Source organism: Heterocephalus glaber, unplaced genomic scaffold (genome assembly GCF_053883595.1).
Source record: "Heterocephalus glaber isolate CG9 unplaced genomic scaffold, H.glaber_assembly_v1.0 deba00001531, whole genome shotgun sequence".
In the NCBI taxonomy this organism is placed as follows: Eukaryota; Metazoa; Chordata; class Mammalia; order Rodentia; family Bathyergidae; genus Heterocephalus; species Heterocephalus glaber.
In genome coordinates this window covers 24113858-24133577 of record NW_028258329.1, presented here as the reverse complement: position 1 = coordinate 24133577, position 19720 = coordinate 24113858, and positions in this window count along the sequence as shown.

Genomic DNA, 19720 nt, shown 5'->3' with positions numbered 1-19720 from the left:
TGACTCGCTCACATCCATATCTTCATTACTTTGTTGAAGAGGGCAGTTTCCAAATCTCTGTCTCCTTTACACCACTTCCCTGGGCTCCAGATTCATAGACCCAGCTGGACCTCTCATTAAGACTTCGCACAGAGCCCTCAAATCAGATTCTCAAACAGACTGGTCCTCTGCTTTGGTTTCTATCTTTGGAGAAGGTTAGAGCCTCCTCCCCATCACAGCATCAGTGACTGGCTTCAAAGGTATCACAGCAGTAGTAGTGTTAATAGTGGTTTTAGGGATAAGAATTTAGGAGCTGTGTATGCAGGGCAGCTAGGTTGTCCTAAGTCGCCAACATCACAGATGCCACTCTGCTCTCTGTTCTTCTCCTGCATGAGTGATCCTGATGCTTGACAGACAGATGTGCATAAAAATTACTGAGTGACCAGGACTCACTAGCTTCCTCAGGGTGTGCTAGCTGCAAGGGCTCCAGAAGGGTGTGGCTGTGGGCCAGAGAGGGATCTATGGCCCTTGGCACATTCCTGGGAGTGCAGAGAAGAGACCTGTGCATTTCTACTCCACAAATGGTGCCATTTCTCCTGGGGCCACTTTACAGGGCCATCAAGACCCCCTGAGATTATCTGAGAGTCTCGTGACGGATCTGGGCTTAGAGCTGACACTCTTGTTGCCCTCCAGAACCTCTCCTCAGACCCACTCAGGGAAGAGGAGGTTCACTTTTTGCACAGAGGTTTCCTAACAGCGGGCATTGCTCATGTAGTTACCAATGGAGTACTGCTTTCCCATAAAGAAGAATAAACTGAATCAATCATTGGAAAATAAATGCACCTTGAGACCATAATGTTAAGCGAAATAAATCAGATACACAAGCATAAATATTGCATGGTTTCCCTTACATGAGAAACCCAAAGTATAAATAAACGAAAGAGCAAAATAAAAGATAACAGTGGGAAACAGGGAGATCAATTTTTTTTTGCAAAAAGGAAGGGGACCAAGAGAAGAGAGAGGGTGAGGGGAAGGGTGAGGAAGGGAAAGTAAGTAGAGTTAAGACGTGTTATGTGCATTTACCAACTCCCCACGATGGATGTGATCATTATGAATGACAAACATTCACTAATAAAAGATCATTTATTGCAGAAATTCAGAACATGTTCAGGAGAGAGAGCACACTGAATCCTCACAGAGCCATTACTCAACTGCAACTCAGGCTCATCATATCTGTCTTTTCTCCATCATGAGTTTTAGTTATCTTATTTTGTTTCATTTTACTTCTAGACTAATTTAAAGTAGGATTTCTAAAAAATGTTGGTTTCCACATTCCTTTACACTTTTACAAAATATTGAGACCCCAAAGAGCTTTTGTTTATGAAAGTTGAAGTTTTTACATTCATCATATTAGGTATTAAAACTGAAAAGCCTTAACATATTTATTTAACACATTTAACAATAATATACTCATTACATGTTCATATAAAGGACATATTTTAATGAAGACTATATATTTTACAAAACAATAAAATAACAAGTAGCTAGAAGACTGGCATTGTTTAACACTTACGAATTTCTTCAATGTCTAGTTTAATAGAAGACACTTGGTTCTTAAAGTCCCCTTCTGAATAAAGTTAGCTACAATTTGTTGTTTGAAATGCATAAAGAAAACCTGGCCTTACCCAGATGTGTAGCTGGAAAATGAGGCATATTTTAGTTGTATTTTCAGATTTTTTTCCTTGACACTAAATTTGGTATAGCAGTATCTGAAATGTTAGTTTTGAAACCCAGGGGAAACTTGCACATACCTGCAGCATCACTGGCTGCTAGTTACTGGTTTTATGGCATATTTTAGTCGGCATTTAGCTCAGCAATGAAGTCATGAACCCAACTGATTTTACTGTATGTAACATCACTGTGGTAACAAACTTGGCAGTCACCTTGTCTAACTCAAACTGGTTGAAACCACTGACTCTTCACTTGGGTCCCACAGGTGACCTTTCAATGTCAGAAACCAAAATCTCCACCCTCCACTTGTGTCGAGTGTTCTCTGCCCAAGCATCCTGTGAAGAGCAGTGTAGTGCCAACCACCACTTCCCTCACTTTCCTGACCCCCAGTCACCTTGCCCCACCCCCTGCTCCTAGGTTCTGTCAAACCCCTAAACTTGTTCCTAGGAGGGGACTTGAGACTGGGGCTCTGCCATGGCTTATACCTAGATGTTCCTCAAATCCTTATGAGCTCATGGGAGGGGGACTTTGGGTGGTGGCTAGATCTAGGGTATGTGATACAGGGATTGAGGGTATGTGGCATTTGGATTAGCATAGTCCTGGGTATGGCTGAGTGGATTTACTGAAGACAGAAGACTCACCCGAGGTGCGGGTGGCACCAGACAATGGGCTTGTAGTCTGTATGGAATATAAAGGGGCAGAGAGAAGACAGGCTTGCTGCTGCTGCTTTCTGTCTTCCTTGCCATGGACTGTTTCTCCTCTGCCATGCCACTCTGTTTTGGAGCTAGCTGATTATGGACTGAAATCTCTACACACTGTAAGGTGAAATAAACTTTTTCTCCTTTAACTTGTGGGTGTTGAGCATTTTGTCCCAGCAATGAGAAAAGTAACCTAGACAGGCTCTCACTTTTTCAGAACAGTTTCCTCTCAAATAAATTCTCTTCATTTTGTGGCAACTGCAATGGGAAATATAAATGACATTGGAATTTTCATGAAATTTTCATTGGATTTACATGTAAATCCATTGTGTTTGGGGCACTCTGAGTGGATCTTTTACTCATGCATGATTTTGTTTCTTTGTGCATTGGTCATTAGGAAAATGCTGGTTGGCCTAGTGCTACTGATCTTCGAAATACTGATGGTTTTATGATGTACATATTTCTTGGGATACAAGATACAAAAATTACCTTTGTTAATGTGCTAAATCTCATCAGAACACCTTTACATTCTGGCAAGCTCACAGATATACCTTTTCTCAAATTTTAATTTTCATTTGAAAGCTTCAGTTTTATTATTGGCAACAAGTTTTGTTCACTGTTTTATTTAAAGTGACATTTGACTTTGTTGATTTTTGAAAAAATGTCTGCCAAATACCCAAGCCTGAATTGACCGTAATTTATCAGTTAGTTTTGCAAGTAAACATCATGTTCCATGAAAAAAGCAGCTGGTTCAGCTTGAACTCAAAAAATGGATATGTGCTCTCTCCCTGCAGACCACAGCCACCTTGGGGTGCAGGAGGCTCTGTGGGCTCTTCCACCACATCTTGTGAAACAGCAAAAGACGTATTCATGCAGGATGAGCTTAAGTGAAACTGGTCACCTTTGATTTTTAATTTTTCTTCTTCCTTTGACCAGGTGCTCCGCGGAACCTGTGGTTGCTGGGATAGTTCCCTGAAGCCATCTCGCTATCCACTGAGGCATTAGTAGTGCTGTTCACCATTCTGCACCATTAGTCAAATGTCAAGAAGTCAGCACAGTGAAGAACACATTAACATTGTTGTAGAAATAGTTTCCACTTTCCAGATCCCTGCAAAGGGTCTTGGGATTCCCCCAAGGGTCTGTGGCTTGTACTTTCAGAAGTGCTGTTATTTAAAAAAAAAAAAAATATATATATATATATATATGTATATATATATATATATATATATATATATACACACACACACACACATATATCTCCTGCTTTGTATCACTCACCTATAAAAAATTAATGTATTTCAGACAAAATCAGGTGCATTCAGGGTGGTATGGCCATAGACAAAAATTAATATATTTCAAAAAATAAATTTAACACTAATATCACACCTAATATAATCACATTATTATCTAATAATAACTGTGTCTGAATTTCCCTATGTCTCAAAAATATGTCTTTACAGTTGTTTTGTTTCAATCAGAAGCCAAATGATGTCCACACGTTGCATTTATTTTCTCTGTCTAAAAAATTAATTTCAGTGTCCTCTCCTCTTTCCATGCTCATTCCACTTATTTGTTAAAGAAAGCAGGTCATTCCTGCTATAAAATCTCAGGTATTCTGGATTGAGCCAATGGTGTCTCATGGTGTCATTTAATAGGGTTGTTTTTTGGCTCCCATATTTCTTGTAACTGGACAGCTCATTCTAGAGGGGGCATATCAGCCCTACACTGTTGGTGCCAGCACCAGGTAATTATTGTTGTGGGGTTGCCTCATGCAGAGAGGGCTTGGCAGCAGCCCTGACCTCCACACATGGGAGGCTCAGCTCCTTCCACTCCCCAGCCATGACAACCAGAGCAACAACAGACATTGCCCAGGGCTCTCTGGGGGTCAAAATTACCTTCAGTTATTGAGAACCACTGCTCTGAAGTTTCTAGAGACTTGATTAGATTTGGGTTTGGCTTCAATTTTGGCAAGAATAAGTCAAAAGTGTGGCAGAGTATTTCTTATTCCATCTCATAGCACCTGATTGCCCAGTTGTTTTTTAGTAATGCTGAGATTTATCCCTGAGTTTGTGTGGATAAACAGAACCAGCAACCTTAAAGGTCCTCCAAACCCTTCTGAAAGTTTCAGCATTTATGGATGAATGCAGCCTGGCATCTGTGATCTAGTTAGGGATCTCAGTGCGGTGATTTGCTTTTTCTCCCTCAGTCATCTGCTTCTTGTCACCTTGAAATCGGGACTGTGTTAACTTTCTGTCCCTATAATAAAATACCTGAGATAATTAACTTAGAAGGTTTGTTTTGGCTCACAGTTCTAGAAGCTCCCGGCAGGACCAGAGCTCACTGTGGAGGACAACAAAGGCCGAGCTGAGGCCCAGAGCACATCCTGGGCTGGGCTGCTCTGCTCTGGCCTGGGGCCTCTTTCCTCCTTAGGCTTCAGACCCCTCAGGTGACACCAGAGAGGAGAAGATCCTTAAGGACCCTTCAGCTCTAATTTCTATAAACAGACAAAGAGTAGCTTTCTGGGGGGATAGGGAATGTTGGGAGCAACAGGTTCTGCCAAGGTATGGATGGAGCCATTTCCAGCAAGACCAGCTTGGGAGGGTATAGATGCTCAAGAATCTGGATTCCATGTAATTTTTTTTTTGCCAACTACAGTTCATTTTTCAAGGGAATATGGAAAAAAATACAGATTAGCAGCTTTTGCTGAGGTGCCATTTCCCGAAAAGCATTGTTTTAAGGAAGAGACCTGAAGGCCTCTGAACGCAGAGCTTGGGCGGGAGGACACCTTGCTCCTTTTCAATGAGCTCACGGGAGTACGGCAGTACCAGACCCGGGGTCAGGCCAGCACTCCCTGCCTGAAAGTGAAAGCACTATGAGAACAGGAAAGAGTTTTCTTTCTCAACTTCCTTTCCTTTTGTGGGCTTACTGTGTGATCTCCTTTTCTCAATCTAAGAAAAATGATGGACACATAATGCAAAAATGGGTTTTAGTCCTAGCTTGAATCACAGAAGAAATACTACAGTTCCATAAACATATGAAAAATGAAATATCACCTCTTTTCCAATGGGAAGTGGAAAGTTTTTAAGCCTTAAAATATTTAGTACACATAGAAGTATAGTAAGACAGGCATTTTATTACGGTACAAATTAGAAGATGTTAGAAGGTTGTTAGTGTACCAAGAATTTTCCAATTGTTCAAAGCCAATAACCCCACTTCTTAGCACCTGTTAATAATCAGTAATTCAAGTTATGGAAAGAGATCAATGTTATTTATTACAGAAAAAAAAGTTGTAAGCACCCAAACTTCCCAGCAATACGAGAACATTTCTTTAATTATGATGGAATGAGAGATGATATTTCCTCATAGTGGAATAAAACATACATTAACATAACATTTTTAAGCTAGAAAACTTCTGGAAAATAAGTAATAAAGGGTGATTAATTGTATTAAATATTGAGACAAAATGTAAAGCTAGAATAATGAAGCCAGACCTGTTGCAAGGACGATTACCCTTCACACCCTAGTCAAAGTAACTCCATCCTGTGCCCCCCACCCCAGTCTAGGTGTTCAGTGGGCCCCAGGCCTCCACCAGGCTCTGAAGCTGAGATGCAGCCTGTAGCACGAGAAGGTCATCCACCTAGGGCCAGAGGTCTTCCACCCTGAGGGCGGATTGTGCTTGCTGAGACCCAGGCTTCCCTACCAAGGATGAGATGAGAGTGCAGTACCGATTTTCCCCGAAAATAAGACCTAGCCAGGAAATAATTAGCCTTGAAAACCAGAGATCAAATGTGCCAGCCCATCAGCCTATTCTGACCTTACCTCCCTTACAGAGAAGCCGTGGAGCAAGAGAACAGTGAGGTATAATCTACGTGATACTGGCCATCACCACAGTAGTGATTGGATAGGGCTTATTTTCTGGGTAGGTCTTATTTTTGAGGAAACACTGTACCTACAGCTTTTCCCAGGGACGCTTCTTGCTTTTGATCCTGCTTTTGCTGTTTTAGTCTGTGGTCTATAAAAATGGCAGTCTAGCATGGGAGGATTGGTGACTTCAGTAGCACTGCAGCCCACAACTGTCCACCACCCTGATAAACCCAGATATGCACCAGCCTAGGCTTGTCTGAGTTGTATTATGCCCGTTGGTGCCCTCTCAGTTTGAAGGTAGATATGTCTCTTATGCCTTGTCAGGAAATCTATGCAACAATTTATTTCACTAAACAGAGCAGTGGAAGAGGATAGAACATTCAGCAATAAACCCCAAGCCTGTGGGAATCTGTTATACCTTGTAAGTGACAATTGTAATCTGGGTGTAATACATGTTTATTATTTAATAGGCAGCATTGGGCACCTAGGTAGCCATTTGGAAAGAAAAATAGGATCCCTACCTCACACCATTTAAAATATTTCAGTAAAAATTAAGTATACTTGAAAACATGAGGAAGTTTCAAAAAAACTCCAGCAGGTTCTTCAAAGTATGACACAGAAGCAGGGCGTGGTAGTGCACACCAGTAATTCTAGCACTCAGGAAGCTGAAGGAGGAGGATTGCCATGAGTTCGAGGCCAGCCTGGACTACATAGTGAGACTGTCTCAAAAAAAAAAAAAGAATTAAAAAAGAAGAAAACAAATTATGACACAGAAGCCATAAACAACAGGATTTTAGAATAACACATATACTTTTTTCTAATCTTATTATATCACAGAAAATGATCAAAATTTTGGTAGCACTCTCTAAGGAGATTGTGAGAACATGAAGCGTATCCTCCTGCATGTTTCCCTGCCAAAACTCAGCAATATCAAGCTAAGTAAAAATTCACATATTCTTTGACTTAACAAATATCCATTTTAAAATACTTATTTTATAAATATAATTGCATATTTTAATGAGATATATAAAAGTCATAGTATGTTTCAATAGTGCTTTATAATAGCAACTTAAATGTCTATTAAATGGGCTTGTGAAAAGTATTATGTATATTGTATCCATATTCATAAACTGGAAATTATGGAAATACTGTAACTTTCTAAATAACGTCAGTGCTTTATTCTTATTCACAGGGGACTATTGAAGTATACCTGGCTAAGTGATAAATGTATGTGGAAGATTGTGTTCACATTGTGCTAAAATGTCAGGGAGAATAAAAGGAAATGTGTACCTATAAAATGTACCTCCTGTTTTTGGAAGGGTATAAGAAATCTTGTAAAGAGGATGCATTCAGGCAAGAAAAATGGTTGAGTGGGTAGAAGAAAAGGAAATAAACTTAATTTTCATTGTGTTCCCTTTTATGCTTTTAAAATTTAAAACATTTTTTTCAAATATTTAATGACATAGGAGAACATTTTTCTCAACTATAGCCCCTACTTCTCTACCTGGATGGCTAAGAAATCTCTCCTTTAACATGTCTAAAATCAAACCTTGCTGCCTCATCTGTTCTCTGCTGATTCCCCATGTCAGCTCAGGGCCGCTCCTACCACCCAGGGCTCAGGCACCACTTGACTTCTCTCTCCCCACACCCAGCTCTGGCTATGCTGGCTGCTTGCTCTTCCTGGAAAATGCTGAACCTATCCAGTCCTTGGGCTTTCTTCTGCCGGGGCCAGACTGTGGGGCAGCCTCGTCCTCCAGACCTCAGGCTTTTCCTCCTGGCTTCATCCATGCTTCACCTCACTGAGAAACAACCAGCCTTCTGCCCAGAGCTCCTGACCACTTTCAGGTTGTTTAAGAATAACACAGGGTATTCATTCATTACCTCCTGACATGATTAATGTATATATATTCCTTCCTCCTTCCCATAACACCGTCCAGGTCTTTGCACTTAATTAGGCTTTGTAAGGGCACTGCTTTGGGTGTATTTGTCCATTGCTAATTCCCTGGCACATACTAAGCCACAATAAATATTTGCTGCTACACTTCTTGGCCTTTTGGGTAGGATGAAATGTATAAATATTTGTTAAAAAAAGCAAGTGGATGGATGATGAATGGATGGATGGAAGAATATAATGTAAAGTTCACAGATCACAATAGAAAGAGTTGCATCTTCAGTATAATCTCAATTTTGTAAATCAAAATGCATATAAAGTGTTTATAGATTGTTTTTCTTGACAGATGTTAGATTGTGGGCAATTGCAGTATCTTTTCATTCCCTTCCTTATCAAAGGATATTCATTTTGTCATCAGTTGTTCTGGGTTGGGGGACTCCTCCTGTATACCCAGGTTCTAGGAGAGGAATATGTGTGACAGGGAAGAAGCCCTAGGAGGAACTGTGGAGTACAGAAAGAAATGATGAACCAAAGAGTTGAGGCAAGAGCTCTGGAGTGAGAGCAGAGCTCTCATATTTTAGAAGAAAAGAAGCTTTGTAAAGGGAGGGAGGGAGAGCAACATCCCCTGAGGTCTGAGGTCTGGGGCAGTGTTTGGGGCAATGGTGGAGAGGGAGGAGTGGAGGCACTTTGAGGAATCTGCAAGGCCCAAGGCACTGAGAATGCAGATGGGAAATGCTTTTAGTCTTTTCATGTGTTATAAATTGGATCCCCTTCACTTTTCATTGGGACTCTCCAGTGAAAATGCCAATTGCTTTTGATTACTTTTGGAGAGCAATTTTTTAAAAGCATACCTGTTCTGAGAATGGCCCATGTGAAGCTCTGGCTTTTGGGGGTGGGCAAGACAGCAATGTGTAAAATGGTTTGTTAGGGTGATAGTTTTGTGTAATTTTTTTACTTTCTATATTTTGTGCACTTTTCCTATTTTCTGCACTGTAAGTGTACTACTTCCTCAGTAAAGAAAATCATGCTTTAACAGTTTCCTTTCCCCTTAGCTCTTCAGAGAGTCCCTGTGCCTGCCAGTAGCAGCCTGGCTGTCTGTGTCCATGCACAATAAGCCTAGCCGAGGAAGCAAGAGCACAAAGCTGCGACACTGTCAGTGGCAACCAAGTGTGGGCCTCTCCCCTGCTCCTCCATGCCACTCTCATCTGCTGTCCTCTGCCCCAGCATCATCTCCCAGCACTCAGGAGGCGGGTTGCCTTGGTTAGAGGTCCCTACTGTAGCTCTGGCTTGGACCTGAACCAGCACCTGGGCCTCCCTCTGCTGCCCACCATTCCACTGGGGTTGGCAAATAACTGTGCCCATCTGACTCACACACATGAACTCTGTTTTGTTTTTAATTTTAAATTTTATAAAATTCCATCATAGTAGCTCAGGGGATGCACTCCCTCCAGGTTTTAAGGGAGGGAACTCTGTGCTGCCACCATGGTGATCAGTGTTCTGGTTTTCGCAGGAACATGGGGGTTCTCAGCGTTAGGCTCTTCAGTGCTTAAAGGGTAGAGTTCCTGGCAAATTGCAATAAGCTGAGCATGGCTGCCCCTCAACATGCTGATGATGGACTTGTGAGGTCATGGCATGAAACGGACTAAAATACGGGACTTGCCCTCCACATCTATTGCTCTAAAGGGAGTGGCAGAAAGTTCAGGGAAGGGACAATCCCTCGTTCTTCCTTGTAGAACACTGGTGCGGTGGGACCATCCTGCTGATACCAGCTACAGAGAAATGCAGCCCAGTGGATGTATCAGGGCAGAGTCTCCAGAACTTCCTCGCAGACGCTGCCCTGGCCCATGTCTACTTGGCGCCCTCCCAGGGTGCTATGCACGAGGCTGCATCTCCACAGCAGGCCAGTGCCTGGTTCCCAGCACTTGGAGATTTGAATATCCCAAGCCTCCCTTGGGAGAAGAGAGGGTTTTTCAGACAAGATTATTTTAAAGATGCAAGGCTCTCACAGGACCCGAAAGCATAAGCTCACAGCTTCTAACTAGGTTAGCTAAACAAGCATACTCTGAGGAGGGAGTCCAGAGCCCAGACTCTATTTTCGGCATTTCAGAGGAATGCGGGTGATCATGACTTCTACTGCATGGGGCAGGTATTTAGGGACATTTGTTTTTGCTGAAATACTTGGTGAGTAATTTTATAAAGTGCTTTAAATCTAAAAGATAAACCCATTTCCTTATGAGTCTTTAGAAGAGGATGGGAAGATAGCAATTGAGATAGTGTTGAATTTATGTGGAAATGACACTCACAATGGGGCCTCTTTAGAGTGAAGAGAGAGAGGTCAGCACAGAGACAGCAGCGGAAGTTTGGCAGAAGGAGACTGCTGTCTGCTTGCTGCCTCTGCGACCTCCCCCTTGCTCGATTCCCAGGGGCACAGGGTGCTGATGAGGAGGTGTTGAAGAATCCTATCCCTGCTTCTCCGGAGGAAATGGGGCTTCTGAAAGTTATGGGCATGTCCAGGCCTTGAGACTCTGCTCCAGGAAGCTTTCCCATAGAGTTCCAGCCACCACCCAGACCACAGTCACTGGACAACTCTCAGGTATGGTCATCTTATACTGCTTCTCTGGAAAAGCCAGCCTCAGCAGCTTTGGGAATCATAGAGAAAATGCAGTCCAGGCTACAGAAAAATCATATGGGGACCTTTGAAAAGCACCTATGCTCGGGCTTGGCAATTTCAGAGGGTGGGACCCAGTATGGGGGATTTTTATACTAGTAGCTGGGCTTGGTGACACACACCTGTAATCCCAGCACTTTGGGAGAACAAATTTGAGCCTAGCCTGGCCAACTTAGTGGGTTAGTGAGACCCTGTCTCAAAATGGAAACAATTTAAAATTTTTTTAAAGGGCTGAGGAGTAGCTCAGAGCAAAGGCCCTTGTTCAAACCCACATAACACCCAAGAAAGCTGCTTCTGATGGATAACCTGCTTCAGAACTATTGCTTTAAAGTTCAAACTTTGATATGTATAAGAATCACTTGGAGGTGTTGTTCTCTTGACCTTGAAGGTCTGGGTGGGACCTGAGATTCTGCATTTCCACAATCTCCCAAGTCCTATGAGGCCACACAAGAAGGAGCAAGGCCCAGAGCAGGGGACACTGAACCTGCTGTCCAGAGCTGTGCAGAACACCAGGCTTTCTATCGTCATTGAACTCTGGGCACACAATCTTCCCCAAGCCTGAGGCTGAAGTTTCTCCATCCATAAGAAACGTGAATCATACCAAGTTGTTGCTAAGGTTCTTCGAGCCCAGCCTTCCTGTGATGTCGGGGATGTTGGACAGCAGTATGTTGGAACTGACTCCTAATAGCTTGTGAGAACTGATAATTACATTTTCTGAAACTGTGCCAGCCTATTGTCAAAACACAGCCATTATCTTAAATTGTCATGTAAACTTACAATTAAATAAAGGCTTCTAAAAAGAGACTCATTTAATACTCACAATTCATCCCTTCTTGTATTTAATACATTTTACTATTACACGTAGGCTGTAGGTCTGTTGTATCTGAATGGTGCAAATACTAGGTAATGGTTTACAGCTCTCCCCAACTCTGCCTTCAGTGATATTCCCTTGATAGCTGAAAATCATCCCTGCTAGATGAATCTAAAACACAGAATGCAGCAAGCCAGGGCTTGACTTATTATCTTACGGATTTTCTATACTTTGGAAAGTAAGTAATAAACAAAATGTTAATAAAGTGTTAAAATTAATGCAGGTTTTAGTTTAATGAATGTAATTTGTATGAGAAGGAGAAGGAGCTTAACACAAGGTCGCATGTCTGATGTGATGAGTGTGAGTCTGTTACAGTTGGGATGCAGATCAATTTGTCAAATTATGGCTGAAGTGCTTCATAAGGAATCCAAGAGTTCCTCCAAAAATCAATGGAACCATTCCGTGAGGATAAATTGATTAGATGGAATTTATAAACACACTATTGTATATTTTATTATTTGTAAGTAGTGCACCACAAGGCTTTTGTATCAGTAAAGTGTGAACTTTTATATATGTTCAATGAGAGTGTGTATACAGTCACACTTGTGTGTATGTGCACACTGTGCAGAAATTCCCAAATTCACACTGAGGTGTCCAGGGTTGATGCCAGAGGTTTGTGATGAGTGTAGTCAAGGAGAAGCAGACTATCAGACTCTGGGGACTTCAAGGCCCAAGTTACTAAAAGGTCTTTTTAGAGCCAACTGTTAGGGAGTCTGGGCATGAGAAAACTGCCTGGACAGTTGTAAGAACCAAAGGCCAGAAGACTGTGAGCCACTTTTAGATACTTTTACTTCTGAGAAGAAATTCTATAAACTTTCCTTTCCAGTGTTCTGGAAAACGGGCTGCACATCTGGCCAGAGTTCTCTGAGATCACATCCTTCATCTCTCATCAGAGCCATGGCATCTGCAGCATGCACATAGCCATCCAACACACTAAGTACCCTCGTGGTGCCCAGACTGTGGGGAGTTCTAGTCATAATGCATAAAAGACAGTCCTTGCTCCCAAGGAGCTGGTTAGGCAGGTGCACAGATAAAAAGAAATTTCATCTTCTGTCCACCCTGATTTGCCATGTCTAAAACATGAAAAAACAATTTGCCTTTGCAAATTCATACTCCTGCTTACATGTATTAGTAGTTGACATATACACCCACGAGTTCTCACGGTACCCTTTAATACCCATGCCACTGCTTTTTGCAGCCTGGTGTCACAGGTGTTCAGGGTGTCAGAGAGGTCTCTCTCCTCAGAGAGCTGTGTTCCGTGATTCTCCTGCTGCTCATTCCCAAATGCAAAGCTGGGAAGAAGAGAGTTCAACTTCATTCCCAATGATGAGGAGATTATAGTATAGTGTCATGATGATCAGAAAGAAAAATACTGTTTGATTAAAAATGTCATCTTTTACTTTGGGACCCTGAGTGATCATGTGTGGTACCAGATTCTAACTCATGATATGACTTTTATGCCTGTTTTGAGAGCATCTGGCTTTACACCTAAGGCTGCTTCATCATTTAGGGATCTTACAGAGCACCTCAGAGGATCCCAATCACTACCAATGTATTGTAGAGTGTTCTTCTGTCCATGACAGCAATATCAGACCATCTGTCTGTTCTATTTTCTTAGTAAAATCAGAAATGAAGAAGAGACTTCTATTACCATTTAAAAAATGTCTCTTTCAAAGTGCTAAGCAATGCTACTGGTTAAGAAATTAAATGTGAAAATACACATGTAGCACAGAGGAAAAATAATTATTTGCAGATCGCAAGCTTGTATACCTAGATCACTGAGTCAATTGAAATATTAAGATACCAGTTAATCAATGAATTATAAAAGTATATAGAAATCGATAATTGTCTTATATTTCAATTGTATTATTAGAAAATAGAAGAAAAGGCATCATTTACAGTAGAGAAAAACAAAATATCAAGGAATAAGTTCAGCAAGAAATATAAGGTTCCAATATGAAGGAAAGGACTCATTCCTTGGTTTCAACAATCATAACAATCTTGCTTTCCATATTCCTTGAATATGACCCTTTCAAATGAGAAGGCATGAGGAGCAGTTGGCTGGACATGTGGCTCTACCCCTTCCCTCTTCCCATCTGGAGGTGGATGTTATGTGAAGCTGTAGGCAGCCTTGGGCACATGCAAGAGGAAGGCCAGGATCATCCTTGCTGGTCCTGGAAGCCTTGAGCCACTAAGCCATCCTGACTCACACACACCTCCAGACTTTTCTGTGTGGAAAACAAATCCCTCTCTAGAGACGTGCTAAATCAGTGTGCCTGTAGTTAGCAATACTGTATTATTCACTTAAAAATGTGCTGTGAAGGTAGATCTCTGGTTAAATGGTCATACCAGAATTTTTAAAAAGAAAAGGAAAGAAAAAAAGCCATTCTGTTTAAGTTGAAGTTTCCTGTGCTTGCAGAATTGTGGGCTGACTTAACTGTGCAATAAAAATATTTGAAAGAAATTAATTTGTGGATTAAAATGTGGACTAGAAGGCCTTGAAGAAGTCTATACCTACTCTGTTTTCTAGTGTATATCTGTAACACACTTGGGAAAAAAATCCAGTAAATGTTATTTTAATATTTGTAATAGTCTGGAGCATATCCCATGGAACATGTGAATCCCTGAGGCTGGCAGCCCTATGCCATGCTGATCTGCTGTTTGACTTGAGGAAAGCTCCTCTCCCCCAGGAAAGCACCCCTCCCTCCATATCTTGGGCTCCCAGGCTCCAAAAGACTCCAGAGGCTCCTTGCTAACAGCTCCAAGGAGCTGGGTGCTCACCTGAGTCTGTCTTTCTCTTCCCTCCAGACAAGAACTGACTAAAAGTATACCCTCTGCAGACAAACTTCTAAAGAATGGTAATAAACTCTTGCACTGACATGAAACACTACAAAGGGGACCATGGCATCAAGGGTCACTTCATAATTTTCTTTTTGGTGTCTGAGTACCATGTGATGGAATTCTTTCTTGATCCAAATGCCTGTGCATCCTGGAATCTTCCAAGACGGCTCAGATTCCGCCACATGTTTCTAACACCCTCTTCCTGAGAGGCCCTGCAGTTCCCAGTGAGTGTCCTCCTTCAGTACAGCAAATGGTACAGCAACTCTGTCAACAACTGTTGTGTTCTTGGGGGTCTTGGCTGAAGGGCACTGATGACAGTGTTAAAATTTTTTCCTGCTATTATTAGCTCTTCTTTAAAAATATTATTATTGTTGTTGCTAATCATGTGAGTCCAGCATGTTAGGTACATCATGGAGGAATCAGCTGAGACACCCACCAAGGTAACTTGGAATGGGCTGCAAAAGGCCTTCACTTTCTACACTCCAGTACGAGATGATGGTATGGGATAGCAGGACATTGATAGACACACACACACACACACACACACACACACACACACACACACACACACACACTCCCATCACCAAGGAGATTCTGACAAATCTTTGGAAGGTCCTTCTGCAAAGCCAATGTGTCTGTTTTGTTTCCACCTGAATCTCCAGCACATGAAAGAAAGCAGATCCGGTCATGTAGCCTGATTAAATACATTTGTGCTGAAAAAATTTTCAAGCATCCTGTTTAACAGTTTAATTTGAACACTAATAGATCTGGAAACAAACACAGCTTATATATATCTTCCTCCCTAGCAAACTCTACATCAAACATTTTACATGCATTAACTCAGCTGCCTCCACCCCAGTTCTGTGAAGTGAATACTATTATTAGCCCTATTATTAACCCTATTTTATAGAGGGTTTTAAAATTCTTACTAGAGGTCCCACAGGTAGTAACTAGCAACAGGTAGAGTTGAGATTTAAATATAGGCAGGATGACTCCAGGGTGTGTGCTCTTAATCAATACACCCCACTGTCTGGCAGTACAAAGCAAAGATATAGAAAATACTAATGTACAGCTAAGTTTTCAAGAGTACTTCTGTTCTTTGTACACAAAAATACAGAATATATATATTCTTTATTCATTGACTATGATAAAAAATGTTTATTGACTATTTCTGGTGTACATGTTTCCAGTATGTTATGTTACATTCATTGTGAGGAGTTGATATGTGTCCATAACACATCTGTTATGGCTTGTGTTCAGATGTCCCTCCAAAGCCTCCTGCTTTTTCAGAGGTGGCTGAATCTAGGGTGTGTGATTGATTCATGGTGGGGCTCGGCCTGAGGCACTAGGATTAAGAGCATGAGTGCTACCCTCCTTAAGTAGTCTGAATAAGATAAAAGGGGCCAGGCCTAAAGACATTGTTAAGGTCTCTTGTTGCTTTTGTTGTCATCTGCCACCATGAACTGTTGCCCCTCTGCCACTCTGCCTTGAAGCCAGCCAATTATGGACTGAAATCTCTATGAACTGTGAGTCAAATAGACCTTTACCCCTGTAACTTTGGGTATCGGGTATCTGTCTCAGCTATGAGAGCAAAGTAACTAAGACAACATCTTAATAATTTTTATGTCTCCTTTCTCTGCCCTCCTATCTGGCTGCATTTTCCCCCTATCCTCCTTCCCATTTTCACCATTGTTTTCTATTATCTATCTTTTATTTTGCTCTTTATATTTTGGGTTATTCACATAAGAGAAACCATGCAATAAGTAAGCTTGTTTGTCTGATTTATTTCATATAAAATTATAGTCTCAAGGTGGATCCATTTTCCTACAAATGGCTCATTTATCCTTCTTTATGGCAAAGTATCACTGAATATTTTAAGTTGTCATAAAATATGTCACAAGAAAGAAATTATATAGATCATATAATTCAACCAACACCAAAAATAATGGGAGAGAAGACCACAAAGTCAGGGATGGACAGGAAAATATAAAGTCAGATTAAAATAAGATAAAAATTTATAAAAGACAATTTGTAACATGTCAGTAAATTCAAAAAGACAAAATTAATTTTTTCTATACAAATATAAATTACTCAGAATTAATTCAAGAAAAGTAAGAACAACCAATAAATTTCAAAAGGGAATCAAAGATCTATTCTTCTAAAATCTATCAGACCTAATCCCAGGCTCTTAGGGCAGAGAAGGTGAGTCAGTCCCAGCACCCGGAAGGAAGCTCTCCGGCCGCCATCCCAGGCTCCTAGGGCAGAGGAGGTGAGGTGCGAGGGTGCCAGAAGCACACCCACCCCCTCACCCGTGGAAATGAGAAGACACGTAAACAAGCCTCAAAAACAGACTTCTGGATCACCTACATCAACCCCAAAGGGCAATGAGATGGAACAATCTGATATTCAACCACCTGGACTCTCTGAACTGGCAACAAAAGAGGATCTGGGAAAAATGAAATCAGAAATAATTACTCAGATAACAGCAGAGATTGTGCTCATGGTGCAAGACATGATTAATAAATCTAGAGAGGACACAGATTAAAAAAATAGAGGATCTGAGGAACATGATGGAAGCCCAACATAAGAAACAAATGGAATCCATGAAACAGATGCAAACAGATTTCCAGGAGACTAAAAACTCCATCAAAAGTCTACACAGCAGAATGAACCAATGTGAGGATAGAATTTCACATATAGAAGATAAGATTGCAATTAGTGACCAGGAAAAGAAAAATTGCTTTAAAATTGTAAGGGAACATGAGAAATCAATCCAGCAGCTAGCTGCTAGATGATGCAAAGAAGAATAACATAAGACTGATTGGAGTCAAAGAAGAAACAGGAGACAGTGCAGATGACATAAAAAATCTGTTCACAGAAGTGATGGCAGAAAACTTCCCAAGGAGGGGAAAAGAACTTGACATACAGATAAGTGAGGCATATAGGACTCCAGCTAGCCTTGATCAAAAAAAAATCTACACATAGGCACATAATAGTTAGGATTCCAGAAATCCAACAGAAGAACAAAATTCTACAAGCAGTGAGAGAAAAGAAACAAAAAACATACAAAGGAAAGCCTATCAGAATCACAGCAGACTTCTCAATGCAAACCCTCAAGGCAAGAAGAACTTGGAGTGATGTATTTCAAGCCCTAAAGGAAAACAGCCTCCAACCCAGACTGATGTACCCTGCAAAACTATCTTCAAAATTGATGGAGAAATAAGATATTTTCATGACAAAGAGCACCTCAGGAACTTCATGAATACCAAACCAGCACTCCAAAAAATTTTAGTCAATACCTCAGGAAAAGACAATGAGGATCGCAACCCCAGGAAGCCCAGCAGAATGAATCCACTGGGCGTGACAAATTAAATGCAAAGGGGGAGAATCCAACAAAAACAAAAAATCATGACAAGGCTTTTAAAACTTTTGACTTCATCTCCCTAATGAGTGTGTAATTCAATCTTGTTATTGTACTGATTAGTACTTTTCTGATTCTAGATTTGCACACCTTTCCTTGTGCTATACTGGCTATTTATCATCTTCTTATGTCTACATTTTAATTGGGTTGTTTATTAATGAGCTGTAAGAGTTCTTTATATATTCTGGTCATAGGTTATATGCATTGTAAATATGGTCTGTTTAAGGACTACTTTTCATTTTAATGATGTCATTTAAAGTTCTAAATTTTGATGGAATCTCATTTATCAAATTTTTTTCTTTTATACATCATGTTTTTTGTATCCTAGGTAGTTCTTGCCTACCCTGAATTCATAAATATTTTCCCTTATAATTTCTTCTTAAAGTTTTATACTTTTAGGCTTTCATATTTAGGTTCATAGATCCCTTCAAGTTATTTTCATGTATGGAAATAAAGGGTTGAGGTTAATTTTTTATATACGGATACCAGGTGTTCTAGTGCCATTTGCTTAAAGCACTATCTCTTCCTTGGCTCTTGAATTGAGTTTATATTCTATAAAATGCTAATGTTAAATAGTCTTTCAAAACTCAGTGGACCATATAGGTGTGGTTCTATTTCTAGATTCTCTGTTTGATTCAAATGATCTATATGTCTTTCCTTACACCAACACTGCCTTGATTACTGTAGCTTTAGAAGAAGTCTTAAAATTAGGTACTAAATGTCTTCCAACACTGTTTTTTGTTTGTTTGCTTGCCTGTTTTTTGTTTGTGGTTTTTTGTTTTTTAACTTTTCTAGGTCCTTTGTACTCCTACATAACTTTTAAATTTCAATATCCAATTCTTCATTTATAGCAAGTATACACAGACCTGAATTTTTATATATACCTTGTGTTTTCTAATCCTGCTAAATTCAAATACAAGTTCTAGGGGCTCCTAGAGATTTCTTAGTATTTTCTCCATAGATGATCATTTCATCTACATACAAAGATTTTGCTTCTACCTTGCCAATCCTATCCTAATTGTGTCATTTTATTGCCAGACTATTTTGGTCTGGGCCTAGGTTTCAAAGTTTAATGGACAGATGAAGAATAGGCATATCTGCCCTTGTTCCCCACCTTAAGGAGAAAGTATTGTATCTTCTCCATTCATATAAGGTGTTCTTGCTGGAAGTATGGAGTACATGTCTTTAATCTGTTGAGAAGGTTCTGTTCTACTTCTAGTCTCCTGATAGCTTTTACCATGAACAGCTGTGGAATTTAGTCCGAAACTTTTTCTCCAACTAGTGACAGGATCATATGGCTTTTTCCTTTCCTCTGTTAAAATGATGACTTTTGGGGGTGGATTTTCCAATGCTGAACCAACACTGCCATCCCTATAACAAAACCGGTTTCTACATACTGCCAGATCTGACTTCTAATATTTTGTTTTATTAAACAAATTTCTATCTATGTTCATACTTTTTTCTTCTATTATCTTTATCCAGTTTTAGGATTAGCACAATGTTGAGCTCCTAAAATGAGGGGAGAAGTGTTCCTTTTTTTTCTGCTTTTATTATTTGATGTAATTTATCAGTTAAAATGTATATGAGCCTGTTGTTATCATATAGGTAGGTTTTCAAGCTAGGAATATACTTTCTTTAATAGGTGCTATTCAAATTTTATATTTCCTCCAGAGTTAGTTTCATTAATTTGCCTTCCAAGGTACTTCTTAGAAGTTGTCAAATTTATTTCAAAACAGATTTTTGTAATATGGTTTCT